Raw genomic sequence first — 15683 nt, 5'->3', positions numbered from 1 at the left:
TTCCATGTTTCACTGCTACTGCAAATTTACCCGCCGGTTTTCGGTGATCTGCCTCCACCGGATTTGCTGAGGTGCGAGGCGATTTTTCAACGACGGTTGGTGGGCAACGGCAATGTCCAGTGGGTAATTTTTTTTCTCAAGGAACCGGCAAGAGCACTGCCTTTTCATTTCAGACGAAAAAGAGGGTTTATGTACAAAGATGACAGGTTTTTCTGGGGAAACCTGACGAAACCCTTATAAGGACCGTTGTGGTATGCTAAGTGAACCAAATCACCCAATGCCGGTCGCCACTTGTGCCCAGCCAAAGGCGCAAGCTCACATTCTTATGTCGTCGAGCGCGATGGCCGCCACCTCCAGGTGAGTGAGGCGGGTGCCGATGAATATCCGGCGGTTGCGCTCCTTCCAGATATTCCAGATGGTGTAGAGGAAGTGCCCGCTACGTTGGCGTCTTTCGTCCTTGGACAGGGGACAGATGAGCCGATCCCACCAGTCGGAGACTCCCATGGGAGGCGGAATTGTCATCGTGTTCGTCGGCGCCTCCCCGGTCCATGCCTGAACATGCGACCAAACCGCAATCGCAAATGGGCAGTCCTTGCAGAGGTGAGTTGCCGTCTCCGGTGCTCCCAGACACAGCGGGCATGTAGGATCGTGCTGCCATCCGTGAATAGTGAGCATGTCGGCCGTGAGGATCTTGCCATGGAGCACCAGCCAGGAAAAGAGCTTGCATTTGGGTTCCGCGTGTGCCTCCCAAATCTTCGTCGGCGAGAACCTGGGGAAGGAGCCGGAGACCTGGGTTGTATATGCCGAAGCCGCGGAGTAGATTCCATTTGTAGTCCAACGCCAGGAGATGGAGTCCTCCCTGTCCGTAGACAGTGTAACCTGGGAGGTCAGAGATGCTATCGAGATGAATTCCTGCAGGTGTATGGGGGACTGAAGGCGGGCGACCGATCTGATCCAGTTATCCTCGTGCAGCTCCTTGGACACTGTTGTAACACCCTCGATGCGACTATATCTCCCATGTGTCGAGGCACGACTTAGAGGCATAATCGCATTGAAGGCATATGTCGCAAGTAAGGCAATCTTCACAACATCCCATGTAACATAAATAATAAAGAGGAGAAAACATAGTTGGCTTACACTCGCCACGTCAATCAAGGTACATAAATAACATTACATCATCCAAACACTCATGGCCCGACTACGGCGCCAAAATAAAGATAACCCAACATGCGACACGGTCCTGATCACCCCCAACTGGGCACCACTACTGATCATCAGGAAAAGAAACATAGTATCGTTGAGAGTCCTCGTCGAACTCCCACTTGAGCTCAAGCGCGTCACCTGGAGCGGAATCATCAGGCTCTGCATCTGGTGTAATAGTAATCTGTGAGCCACAGGGACTCAGCAATCTCGCACCCTTGCGATCAAGACTATTTAAGCTCAAAGGTAAGGCAAGGTAAATATGTGGAGCTGCAGCAAGCGACTAGCAAATATGGTGGCTATCCTGTTCGCAAAAGAGAGCGAGAAGAGGAGGCAAAGCGCGAGCGAGAAACTAGAGGGAAACCTGCGCAAGCATTACTCCAACACCGTGTCCACTTCTCGGACTCTGCCGAGAAGAGGCCATCACGGTAACACACTCAGTTGATTCATTTTAATTAAGTTAAGGTTCAAGTTATCTACAACCGGACATTAACAAATTCCCATCTGCCCATAACCGCGGGCACGGCTTTCGAAAGTTCAAATCCCTGCAGGGGAGTCCCAACTTAGTCCATGACAAGCTCTCACGGTCAACGAAGGAATAGACCTCCTCCCGAGACATTCCGATCAGACTCGGCATCCCGGTTCTTCAAGACAACTCCGACAATGGTAAAACAAGTCCAGCAACACCACCCGCTGTGCCAACAAATCCCGATAGGAGCTGCACATATCTCGTTCTCAGGGCACACCGGATAAGCTAAGCGTACGAGAGCCAACGTAACCCAAGTTGCCAAGGGACGGCCCCGCACGGTGCTCTAGGTTGGACCAACACTCAGAGGAGCACTGGCCTGGGGTTTAAAATAAGATGACCCTTGAGTCCGCGAAACCCAAGGGAAAAGGCTAGGTGGCAAATGGTAAAACCAAGGTAGGGCATTGCTGGAGGAGTTTTATTCAAGGCGGACTGTCAAGGGGTTCCCATTATAACCCAACCGCGTAAGGAACGCAAAATCCGGGAACATAACACCGATATGACGGAAACTAGGGCGGCAAGAGTGGAACAAAACACTAGGCGAGAGGCCGAGCCTTCCACCCTTTACGAAGTATATAGGTGCATTAAGATAACAAGATAAAATAATGATATCCCAACAAGTAAATAATGTTCCAACAAGGAACGGCCTCCAATCTTCACCTGCAACTAGCAACGCTATAAGAGGGGCTGAGCAAAGCGGTAACATAGCCAATCAACGGTTTGCTAGGACATGGTGGGTTAGAGGTTTGACATGGAAATTTGGGAGGCTTGAAAGCAAGTGGTAGGCATCGTAGCATTGGCATAGCAAAAGAGCGAGCAATCTAGCATAGCAAAGATAGTAGTGATTTCGAGGGTATGATCATCTTGCCTGCAAAGTTGTCAGAGTTGATTGGATCCTCGAAAGCAAACTCAACGGGCTCCTCGTTAGCGAACTCGTCTCCTGGCTCTACCCAAACAAGACAAACAAGCAACAAGGACACAATCAACCACGTGCAAGGATCAAACAATATGATGCAAGGATGGTATGCTATGCGGGATGCGATGCGAGATGCATATGCAAGATTTGACAAGGGATGCAAGAATCTGGCCTCAACTTGGAAATCCAAGTATGCCACTGAAAAGATGAGATGAAAACGCTTGAAAACGATATAAAGAACGCCAGAATCGGAGTTACGGTTTGGAAATGGCAAGCGATTCAAATATGACCACGGTCTGCGATTTACAGCAAGTAGCCATCTAAATGCCATGAGATGAACATGCTACAGCACCCAAACATGGCAAAAAAATACATGACAGGGATGCATTCATGATGCTTAACAAAAGTCTAGCACTGAGCTACGGCCAATTCATCCATGAACAGGTTCAAACAAGCATGGCAAAAATGCATATGGTAAACAGATCTCAGACTTAGTGAAATTAACACTTGTCTGGAATTTTAGATCAGATAGCACTCTTCGGAGCAACAAAACTACATGCTACATGACCTGAACATGGCAAAGTAAAGCATGACATGGAGCTACTCAAAGAGCTTAACAAAAGTCCCTTAGTGATCTTGAGCCAAAAAGGATCAGAAAATACAATTGCAAGCATGTGAACATGGCAAAAACATAATCAGATCACAGACTTAGTGAAAACTGGAGCATGCTGAAAACAGATATCAAGTAGGCATGTTTACGAGCTCGATGCACTCACTACGGAGTAAGTCATGACAATCTAAGCATACACCCATCAAGAATACACAAAATGCAAGCTAGACATGGCAAAAACAATAGCATAGCATGCACGGATCAACTACAACATCCTCGGCAAAATCGCTAACAAGTAGACAATCTGCCCAGATTCACGAAGTAGCAAAAGTAGAGCTCGATTGACTCAAGCTAGGATGCTCCATAATTGCAAACAAAGACATGGATGGATAGAGCACTACAAGATTAACAAAACATCCTTACTGATCATCCTCAAAAGAGGCACGGATTACTAGGAAACAACATGAACATATGGCCATATGAGATAAACAGATCAAGGACTTAGTGGAAATGCTAAGTCCCTGAAATCAGCATTACCAAGTGCCTCACTTTGCAAGCTTGTGCTATACACCATACACATCACAAAAATACATGGGTTGCACCTCTGGAAAGATGACAAAACCCTTAACAAAACATATGTAGAGCTCATGGGCATATCATGCACACAATAATCATGGAAAAAATGACAAATATCTAAATGGAGTAGCAGATCTGACAAATATCTCAAGTAGCCCTCTTCTAACAACATTTCGGGCATCAAGATGAACTCAAATGAAAATGATTCAATGGAATAAAATGATGTACTCTCTGAGATGAACATTTTGATATGCTATATGCCCAAAAGGGAGTTACGGATGAGGAGTTATAGCATGATGAAATATGCAAATTATTAGGGTTTCCGGGATAAAAGTCAACTCGAGAGGAAACTGGATCTGGATCGGCGCGGATTACGAGGTTGGCCGGCGCCGGAGTTCGTGCTCGCTGGAGCTGCGGGGCGTCAGCGGAGTCGAGGGAGAGGCGGAGAGGAACCGGATCCGGCGCGGGGAGGCGGTTGACGGCGGGGCGGCGACCTTGGCGGCGCGGGGCGGCGCTACCGCGGTCGTCGCCGGCGAGGGGCGAGGCGGCCGCCGGCGAGGGCGCGCTGCGGCGCGGTGGCGCGGGCCGCCGGAGATGGAGGCGAGAAGGCGCTGGGGCGGCGGGGTCACGCGCGGGCGGCGCAGGAGCTTCGGGCCGGGAGGGCCGGCGATGGGCCCCGCGGGCCTTGGCGACGGCGGCGAAGTGGGGCTTGCGGGTGCTGACATGGCGGCGGCGGGTGGATCCGGACGTGTCCGGCCGGATAGAAAAATGTCCGCCGGCGCGAGAGGTGGGTGGCACTAGGGTTTCGTCCATGAATTGAAATGGGGGCTTCTTTATATAGAGGTGGAGGGAGCTAGGAGAGTCCAAATGAGGTGCGGTTTTTGGCCACGCGATCGTGATCGAACGATCTAGATGATAGAGAAGGTTTTGGTGGGTTTTGGGCCAAATTGGAGGGGTGTTGGACTGCAACACACACGAGGCCTTTTCGGTCCCTCGGTTAACCGTTGGAGTATCAAACGAGGTCCAAATGGTACGAAACTTGACAGGCGGTCTACCGGTATTAAACCAAGGCCGCTTGGCAAGTCTCAGTCCAATCCGGAAATGTTTAATCCCCACACACGAAAGAAAGGTAGAAATGACCACCGGAGGAGAACGAAGCGCCGAAATGCAAAACGGACAACGGGGAAAATGCTCGAATGCATAGACGAACACGTATGCAAATGCAATGCACATGATGACATGATATGAGATGCATGACAACGATAACACACACGGAGACAAAAACCCGAAGCCAAGAAAATAAAATAACTTAAAGCCGGAAACGGCAAGAGTTGGAGTACAAATTGGGTAAGTTACATCCGGGGTGTTACAACTGTTCTCTGCTTTCTTGTGGCGATTTTGTATAATCCGGGAGCCAGCATCCTTAGGGGACCCTTTCCGGTCCAGTCATCATGCCAGAACAGAGCTTTGTGGCCGTTACCCAGCACGATGGAGGTCGAAGCTCTGAATAGAGCCATATCCGAGTCGTCGCAGGGTAGGGCAGAGCCCACCCACTAACGGTCAGGGTCGGTCCACATTAGCCATGGCCAACGTAAGCGGAGAGCCCGACCAAATCTCTCTAGGTATGTGATTCCCAGCCCACCTAGGGCCTTTGGCCTGCACACCGTCTTCCAGTTTACCAGGGAGTGCCCTTCGGTCGCATTCTCGGAATTGTCGCCTTGCCATATGAAGTTGCGAGAGATCTTACTAAGCTTATGGTTGGACCACGCCAGAAGAGGGAGCGCAGTGAGGTGATGTGTGGCCATGGCGCATAGCACAGACTTTGCCAAGGAGACCCTTCCCGGCCTCGCAAGGTTCTTTCCCTTCCATCCCGGAAGCTTGCCCATTGCTTTGTCTATGAGAGGTTGCAGATGAACCCACTTGAGCCTTGAGGTATGCAGGGGAAGGCCCAAGTACTTAGTTGGGAATGCAGCGATCTTCACAGGGAATCCTGATAAAATGTGGGCGAGGTCAATCTACTGGCAGCAAATAGGGAACACCTCCGTCTTGGTCACGTTGGTAATGAGACCTGATGCCTCCCCAAAATAGGCAAGTATCCCCGCAATGGCGTCCAATTCTTCCTTCACAGGGTTGGCAAAGATGCCCGCGTCATCAGCGTAAAGTGAAATTCTACAGGAAGCCGAACGAGCCTTGATCGGTTGCAGAATCCCGGCATTGGAGGCAGCTCGGAGCATAAGCTGAAGCGGGTCAATTGCAAGGATGAAACACATGGGGGACATAGGGTCACCCTGACGCAGGCCGCAAGCGTGGGCAAAAGGGGGGGCTGGGTTTCCATTTAGCAGAATCCGCGAAGAAGATGATGCCAAGGTCATGCAAATCCAGTCCCACCAACGCTGACTGAAACCAAGTTGCTCGAGTACCTCCAGTAGGTAAGCCCAGCCGACAGAGTCGAAGGCCTTTGAGATGTCCAGCTTGAGGAAGAGGCCAGGCGTTGACGTGCGATGCAACTCCTTTACCAAGTTCTGCACATGTAGGAAGTTATCGTGGATGCACTGTTTCTTCACGAAGGCGCTCTGGCTCTTGGAGACTAGCGTGGGGAGCAGAGGGGTGAGCCGGTTTGCTAACAACTTCGAGAAAATCTTCGAGATGCTGTGGATGAGGCTGATTGGGCGGTACCCAATCCTGGTGGTGTCTGCCTTCTTTGGCAGCAGAATTATGTTCGCCGAGTTGATCAGCCTGGCGCAATCACCCCGCAGATTTGCCAGTTGTAGGATTGCAGCCACGACGTCGGTCTTGATAATCTCCCAGTAGGACTTGAAGAAGGCGCCAATGAACCCGTCCGGTCCTGGCGCCTTGACCGATGGCATAGAGAAAACCGCCTCCTTGATCTCTTCTTCATCAAACGGGGTGTCCATCTCAGATAGGTCGTGGCGCTGCATACCGATGTTCTCCCAGGCCAGGCATTTGGATCATCGTGTCGGCCTTCCGAGGTGCTCTTGGAAGTGGTCGAGGAGGGCCTGCTCCTTGTCTTCAGTTGTAATTGCCAGCCCGACGTCGGTCCTGATGGTCTGAATGAAATTCTTGCGCCTTCTTCCATTGGCTCAAGCATGGAAAAGCTTGGTGATGGCATCCCCCAAACGGATCCAGTTAAGACGTGAGCATTGTCTCATCTTGACCTTCTGGATGGCGAGAAGGCCAAGGTAGGAAGCCTTGAGTTGTCTCCTCAAAACCCTCTCAGGTTCTGACAGCGGCCGCCCTTCCTCGGCGACGTCCAGACGCCAGATGATCTCCTTTGCCACCGCAATCTTGGTGTTTAGAACACCAACCTTCTCTTTTTGCCATTTGCGCAAAGCCTTCGCGATTCGGCACAACTTGATATGAATCGTAGAAATGGCATCCCGGGACAGGATGGGCTTGTTCCACACGGCCGCGACCGCATCGTGGAAGCCAGGAGTCGCAGCCAGAACTCCTCAAACTTGAAGGATGGCTTCCTTGCATTGTCGACGCACCCCTGAAGGAATAGCAGGGCATGGTCGGAGCAGGTCGTTGAGATGGCCTGGAGATGCGCATTTGGGAAGAGCAAATCCCAGTCATCGGAGTGGAAAACGTGGTCAATCTTGGTCATGACCGGATTTGCTTGCTCGTTGGACCAGGTGAAACGCCTCTGAAAGTGTGTTATATCGACTAGAGGGGGGTGAATAGGCGATTTTTATGAAAGTCTTCAAAACGTGGAAGTTATGAAGACAAACGATAGAAATAAACCTATTACCATGCAGTGGAAGGTAGACTACACTAGGCAAACCATAGTCAAGTATTCAATGGAGTGAAAGCACAATGACTAATAGCAGCAATGTAGTAAGGATCAGGTAGGAAGATATTATGAAGCCACACAGAACACGCAGTCACTCAGTGAAGATAAAAGATAGTGCAATCATACAATGACTTCACAAGGACCAACAGTAAGTAAAGGGAAGGAAAGGATGAAACCAGTGACACGTTGAAGACGATGATTTGTTGGACCAGTTCCAGTTGCTGTGACAACTGTACGTCTGGTTAGGGCGGCTAGGTATTTAAACCTGAGGACACATAGTCCCGGACACCCAGTCCTGAACACGCAGCTCAGGACACCCAGTCCTCATCGTATTCCCCTTGAGCTAAGGTCACACAGACCTCGCCCAATCACTCTGGTAAGTCTTCAAGGTAGACTCCCAAACCTTCACAGACCTCGTTCACCGGCGATCCACAATGTCTCTTGGATGCTCAGAACGCGACGCCTAACCGGCTGGAGGATTCACAGTCCTCAAGTGTAATAAGTCTTCAGATCACACAGACAAGAAGACTTAAGTGATGCCTAATTCTCTTTGGCTCTGGGTGGTTAGGGCTTTATCCTCGCAAGGAATTCTTTCTCAAAGGCTTCGAGGTGGGTTGCTCTCAAACGACAAAAGCCGTACACTAACTCTGAGCAGCCAACCATTTATGGTTGTAGGGGGTGGGCTATTTATAGCCACTAGGCAACCCAACCTGATTTGTCCGGAGTGACCCTGGGTCATTAAGGAACTGACACATGTTCCAACGGTCAGATTTCAAACTCACACGGCAACTTTACTTGGGCTACAAGCAAAGCTGGCTTGTCCGACTCTGGACAAGATTCCCTCTCATAGTCTTCACTCGAAGACATAGGTTTTGGTTAAGCATCACTTCAGTCATTCTGACTGGTTCTCTTGGACCCCACTTAACAGTACGGTGGTTCCTATGACTCAACAAAGAAGAAAAAGAACTACGAAAGATCTAAGTCGTCGAGCTCCATATGCTTCATGCGATGTCTTCTCTTGTCATAGTCTTCAATGTGAATATCTTCATATACCACCTTTGACCTCAATGTCTTCATACATTTTTAGGGGTCATCTCTGGTAGGAAAACCGAATCAATGAGGGACTTCTACCTATGTTATCCAGCAATTCTCACAAACACATTAGTCCCTCAACTAGGTTTGTCGTCAATACTCCAAAACCAACTAGGGGTGGCACTAGATGCACTTACAATCTCCCCCTTTTTGGTGATTGATGACAAACTAGTTGAAGTTTTCAATGGGGAATATAATATGTGAAATTGTAAAGGATAAGGAATTGTCTTCATAAGTTGCAAGGGCTCCCCCTGAAGATGTGCATATAAGTAATTTGCTTTTGGAATGCAAATGCACATGGTAGGTTGTGCTTGTGGAGATCCTCTTCAACTTATGATGACAATCCACTATGCATGTGAAGGTATGTGAAGATAATGACATGCATAATGGAAAATGGACGTCTGCAAAATGATCTAAGTGCGGAATTTATCGTCGCACATGCGGAATTTATCATCGCATCACAAAATGGCAAATAAGTAGCAGACGACCATCGAGTTTAAGTGTTACAACTGAAAGAACCAAATGTATCAAAACGAGAGTTGTAAACACGAAGCAAAATATGAAGCACCCGCCCATATGGACCCGCTTGAAGACTATCAAACTCATATGCTTCTCCGCCTTTTGTCAGTAAGGACCAAAAAGGTTTGAAGACATAGAGCATCTACTCGTTCCCATGAAGAGTAGGTGAAGCAGCAGGGTCGTCGGTGGTGTGCGGCGGTGCAGAAGAACTTGGAGGAGTGTCAAAGCGTGCTAAGGAGGTGGCGGTGAAGTAGCATCATCTTCATCCTCGATCACTCTGGCATTCACAGTTGCAGCAGAGGAAGAGAACTCAGAGTCTTCAAGAGATGGAGTTCGTCGCAGCACTGCCCTTCGAGGAGGTGTGGAGTCAAACTTGAAGCACTCAGAGAAGCCATCCTCTTGAAGATCATCTTCAGAACACATCAGCGTCAGCCCTTTCCATGTGCGTCGAGAGGTTTCATGGGTAACAAAGGCATTCTTGGTGGCAAGATTGCGAATGCGATTAACATCCACCAAGAGGCTTTGCATTTGACGCTTCAGCCAGTCATGATGCCTATCCTGTTTCTGATGAATAGCCACAAGAAGCTCTCGGTCATTGAGAACACGAGTGTGCTTCTTGGGTCGTTGGGCAATGGTGCTATCAGTGGCTTCAGTGAGAGCAGGATGCGGTGCACATGTAGTGCCAGCCAAAGGATACACACGAGTGACTGCTTCAACTCCTTCAATGTTCTGAGAAAAACTTTGATGCTCTGCATTCTGAAGAATTAGAGGTTCCTTGGCAGACTCAGGATAGATGGCTTCAATAGACATATCCACATCAGGCAGAAAGATCTGATGATTGCGAGTAGATGGCTGATATGAGATAGCGGAGTGAAGTTTGATCAGCCGCATTACCCATGGGGCGTAGAACTTCAAGCCAAACAGATCAGAGCCTGATGCAGCAAGTTGGCGAATGAAGAAGTCCTGTGCATTGAAGCATTTGCCATGAAGAATATAGAAGACCAAAGTCTTCATTGCACCTTCCAGCTTGGCATGTGGAGAGTGCCCTTTGATGGGCCAGAGAGTTCGCCTTATGATGTGATAAATAGTCCTTGGCAGATACTCTAGGTCTTCAACAAAGAACTCTTTGGGATATGCAGCATCTTGGGGCAATGGCTTCATCATACTGAGCATCTGACTCATGTTAAGTTCAGGCTTCTGAAAGATGCTCTCCACAGCTTCACTGTGAAGTTGACAGCCAGATTCGTAGAGATCGCCAGGAGTGGGTAGACCAGTGAGCTCAATGATGTCAAAGGCTTTGGCTTCGTGATGAACATTTCCTGTCATCCACTCCAGGACCCAAGTCTTTGGATCTCTGTTATACCCGCGGATGTGAAGTGTGGCATAGAATTGGAGCAGCAACTCTTCATTCCAATGCTCTTGGTCAGTGACGAACGGCAGCAATCCAACCTCTTTGAAGCAATCCAGAGCTTCTTCCAGACAGGGCAGACCAGCTATTGCTTCAATGTCAAGACGCTTGTGTGGGAAGATGCGACCTTGATTGTATAGAATGCAGGAGTAATAGCTTCGTTGCGGATAGCTCCAGAACCGATCAGATGATATTCTTTCCCTTGAGTAGGGGTTCCTGGAGCTATTGAAGAATGTGTTGTCTGCTCTGAAGCCATTGATATTGAAGGATCCCGGTGCTGATGCAGGACCTGGGAACCTGGACAATCTTGGGATTGGCTTCTGTACCTGAGGCCTGTGCTCAACATGATAGTCGAATTGAGGACTGGCAGTAGGCGCAGGAACAGAAGCAGTGGGATCAGTGGCTTCGCTGACTTCTGGTGCTTGGGTTGGTGAAGGCTCCACATTAGCTTCAGCCATGACAGCGTCAGTGGCTTCAGTGGTGTTGGTGATGGCAGCCTCAAGATTTTCAACCTCCACTTGACGAGCTGGAGGGTCGGTCACAGTCACGTTCTCCTCGAGAACCGCTTCTTGGTGGGACAGGGGAGTAGCAGCTTGTGGGGCTTCTTCTTCATCGGCTGATGCAGCCGGAATGTCTTCAGCAGCTTCAGCTTTAGACGCAGAGACTGGAGGCCTTGGTCCTTTGTGAAGCCTGCGCAATGCAGGGGACGCCTGTGGAGTTGGTGTTGGCTGGGCCTCAAAGCCTTCTTCCTCTTCTGGGCGATCAGCCAATGAAGCATCCTGAGCAATTGGCGTTAGAGGACGACCAATGCTGATGAGTTCGATGTGCGTTAGCATAGGCGATGATACCTGTTGGTTCTCGAGCTGAGGAAGGACTGCATCATCTTCAACATGGTCATGGTGACCAATGTCTTCAGCAGCAATGGGATCAGCTGCTGGAAAGTCTTTAGCTTCATGAGCCTCTGTGAAAGCAGGTTCATGGATTGTCAGTTGGCGTTCAGCATCAGGACGAACCATGGAAATGGGTTCAACAATCAAAGGCTCTGTCGGAGCAGCCCGTTCTTTCTTGGTCTTCCTCTTCTTCTTGGAGGGGGCAGTAGGAGAGGCTTCATGATGTTTCCTCTTCCTGGCTTCAGCCTCAGCAGTCCTCGTCTTTTTCAGCTCTGAAGCGGTTGACCGGGCCTTTATCTTCGAGCCAGTCATGCTAGTTGGGAAGACAATGGGATCTGCTTCCTGCCTTGGTGCGAGAGGTTCAACCACAATGGGCTTCTTCTTCTGCTTAGCAGCCATTCTGGGATCAATGCCCGGACGCCCAAGGGCCTTGCGCTTCTCAGCCTCGTTGTAGCCTTGCACACACTTGTCAGCCAGGCTCTTCATGCGCTCCCGAGAACCCTGAGCTTCTACGCGTTTCTTGAGAAAGGCTTCTTTGAGCTCGTGTAGCATAATCTTGAAGTTTTTCACCTCTTGCACGCTGAGCTTGGCCATATGCTTCTTGAACTGAGCCTTTTCATAGTCAATCTTTTGCTTTAGTTCGACGATGCGCTGAGCGAGAGCTAGCTCGGAAGCAATGGCGCCATGAAAGGCGACACTGAGGCCAATGGGTAATTGCAGATCTTCGAAGCTGGTGTTTGGCATGTCAAACCACTCATCAATGAAGTTGTGGATGATTGTCACGTCAAAGAGAGGCAGATCATTGAAGATTTCTGCTTCTTCTTTGCTCTTGATGAGTTGCTCAAGAGCGTCATCTGCATGATCTTCATCACTTGACAGATCAATGGCATCGTTGCGCAGAATGGCAGCAGCTGTCAGCTCTTGGCCGGTGTGTGGCAGAGGCATCTTGACCTTCTGGGGCTTGGAGATGCGTGACAAATCTTCCGACTGCACACTGTCTTCAGGAGGTGCAGTTGCCAGTGGCTTCGCCCGTGAGATTTTTGGTGCAGAGGCCAGCTTTGAAGCTTTTGGCTGCTTCAGCTTCTTTGGCTTCGGCGCTGCAGGCGCTTCATCTGATTCAGCGTCATCTGCAGGCTCATTCACGGCTGTCCCTTGAACCACGATGTGAGTGATGAGACCTTCCAAGTTGTAGAAGGGCCCAAGAAGATTGGGTTCAGCTTCATGAGTTCCATCGGCGTGGGGAGTAGAGGGACCAGGGTTGAAATCTAATCCCAAAGACTTCTTGTTCTGCTTCGCTGAGTTCTGGGCAAACTGGAAGTTGCGCTTAAACAGATTGTCGTCATGACACCATAGCAGGGACGATGGGTCAGCATCCGCAGGCTGTGGTCCATGGACCATGCAGGGATAGAAGCCTTGTTCAATGACTTCATCTCTGGTCTTGGGTTGAAGATTTTTGTAGAGGATGTCTCCCCATGGTCGCTTGATGGCATTCTTTTCAGCATATCCCTTTGTCACAAATCTGTACTTGAACCACTGTTCTGCCCAATAGCGTCGAATCCATTGGATTCGTGTCTTGCGCTGATTGTAATCCTCTTCAGGATCTGTCTTGTACAACTCTGACAGGTCATCGGGCAGATCTCTTGATGTTTCTCCTCGACGCTTTCTGCCACCCTTCCTTGTTGATTTCTCTGAAGCCATGAACTTTAAACTGAAAGGCTTCAATACGTTCAAAGGCTTCAAAGATTTTCGCTTGCTGGACAAACAGGAACTGGCTTCGGGAGAATTTATGTGTGTTGGGGGACGTTGCAGAAAACAAAAAAAATTCCTACGTTTCACCAAGATCAATCTATGGAGTCAACTAGCAATGAGAGTAGAGTGCATCTACATACCCTTGTAGATCGCGAGCGGAAGCGTTCAAGAGAACGGGGATGATGGAGTCGTACTCGCCGTGATCCAAATCACCGATGACCAAGTGCCGAACGGATGGCACCTCCGCGTTCAACACACGTACGGAGCGGATGACGTCTCCTCCTTCTTGATCCAGCAAGGGGGAAGGAGAGGTTGATGAAGATCCAGCAGCACGACGGCGTGGTGGTGGATGCAGCAGTGAACGCAGCAGGGCTTCGCTGAGCTTCTACGACAGGGAGAGGTGTAGCAGGGGAGAGGGAGGCGCCAAGACTTGAGGTGTTGCTGCCCTCCCTCCCCCCTTTATATAGGCCCCCTAGGGGGTGCGCCGGCCCTAGGAGATGGGATCTCCTAGGGGGGCGGCGGCCAAGGGGTGGAGTACCCCCCAAGGCAAGTGGAGGCGCCCCCTCCCCTAGGGTTCCCAACCCTAGGCGCATGGGGGGCCCAAGGGGGGGCGCACCAGCACACCAGGGGCTGGTTCCCCTCCCCACTTCAGCCCATGAGGCCCTCCGGGATGGGTGGCCCCACCCGGTGGACCCCTGGGACCCTCCCGGTGGTCCCGGTACAATACCGGTGACCCCCGAAACTCTCCCGATGGCCGAAACTGCACTTCCTATATATAATTCTTCACCTCCGGACCATTCCGGAACTCCTCGTGACGTCCGGGATCTCATCCGGGACTCCAAACAACTTTCGGGTTACTGCATACTCATATCTCTACAACCCTAGCGTCACCGAACCTTAAGTGTGTAGACCCTACGGGTTCGGGAGACATGTAGACATGACCGAGACGGCTCTCCGGCCAATAACCAACAACGGGATCTGGATACCCATGTTGGCTCCCACATGCTCCTCGATGATCTCATCGGATGAACCACGATGTCGAGGATTCAAGCAACCCCGTATATAATTCCCTTTGTCAATCGGTATGTTACTTGCCCGAGACTCGATCGTCGGTATCCCAATACCTTGTTCAGTCTCGTTACCGGCAAGTCACTTTACTCGTACCGTAATGCATGATCCCGTGATCAACCACTTGATCACTTTGAGCTCATTATGATGATGCATTACCGAGTGGGCCCAGAGATACCTCTCTGTCATACGGAGTGACAAATCCCAGTCTCGATTCGTGCCAACCCAAGAGACACTTTCAGAGACACCTGTAATGTACCTTTATAGTCACCCAGTTACGTTGTGACGTTTGGTACACCCAAAGTACTCCTACGGTATCCGTGAGTTGCACAATCTCATGGTTTAAGGAAATGATACTTGACATTCAGAAAAGCTACAGCAAACGAACTACACGATCTTTGAGCTAAGCTTAGGATTGGGTCTTGTCCATCACATCATTCTCCTAATGTTGTGATCCCGTTATCAATGACATCCCCATGTCCATAGTCAGGAAACCATGACTATCTGTTGATCAACGAGCTAGTCAACTAGAGGCTCACTAGGGACACATTGTGGTCTATGTATTCACATATGTATTACGATTTCCGGATAATACAATTATAGCATGAATAATAGACAATTATCATGAACAAGGAAATATAATAATCATTTTATCATTGCCAGGGCATATTTCCAACAGTCTCCCACTTGCACTAGAGTCAATCATCTACTTACATTGTAATGAATCGAACACCCATGGAATTCTGGTGTTGATCATGTTTTGCTCTAGGGAGAGGTTTAGTCAACGGAGCTGCGACATTCAGGTCCGTATGTACTTTACAAATTTCTATGTCTCCATTTTGAACACTTTCACGAATGGAGTTGAAGCGACGCTTGATATGCCTGGTCTTCCTGTGAAACATGGGCTCCTTGGCAAGGGCAAGAGCTCCAGTGTTGTCTCAGAAGAGAGTCATCGGCCCCGACGCATTGGGTATGACTCCTAGGTCGGTAATGAACTCCTTCACCCAGACTGCTTCGTGTGCTGCCTCCGAGGCTGCCATGTACTCCACTTCACATGTAGATCCCGCCACAACGCTTTGCTTGCAACTGCACCAGCTTACTGCCCCACCATTCAAAATATACATGTATCCGGTTTGTGACTTAGAGTCATCCAGATCTGTGTCGAAGCTAGCGTCGACGTAACCCTTTACGACGAACTCTTCGTCACCTCCATAAACGAGAAACACGTCCTTAGTCCTTTTCAGGTACTTCAGGATATTCTTGACCGCTGTCCAGTGTTCCTTGCCGGGATTGCTTTGGTACCTTCCTACCAAACTTA

This window comes from Triticum aestivum, chromosome 4A (genome assembly GCF_018294505.1).
Source record: "Triticum aestivum cultivar Chinese Spring chromosome 4A, IWGSC CS RefSeq v2.1, whole genome shotgun sequence".
Classification (NCBI taxonomy): domain Eukaryota; kingdom Viridiplantae; phylum Streptophyta; class Magnoliopsida; order Poales; family Poaceae; genus Triticum; species Triticum aestivum.
Note: the sequence above shows the minus strand (reverse complement) of the source record.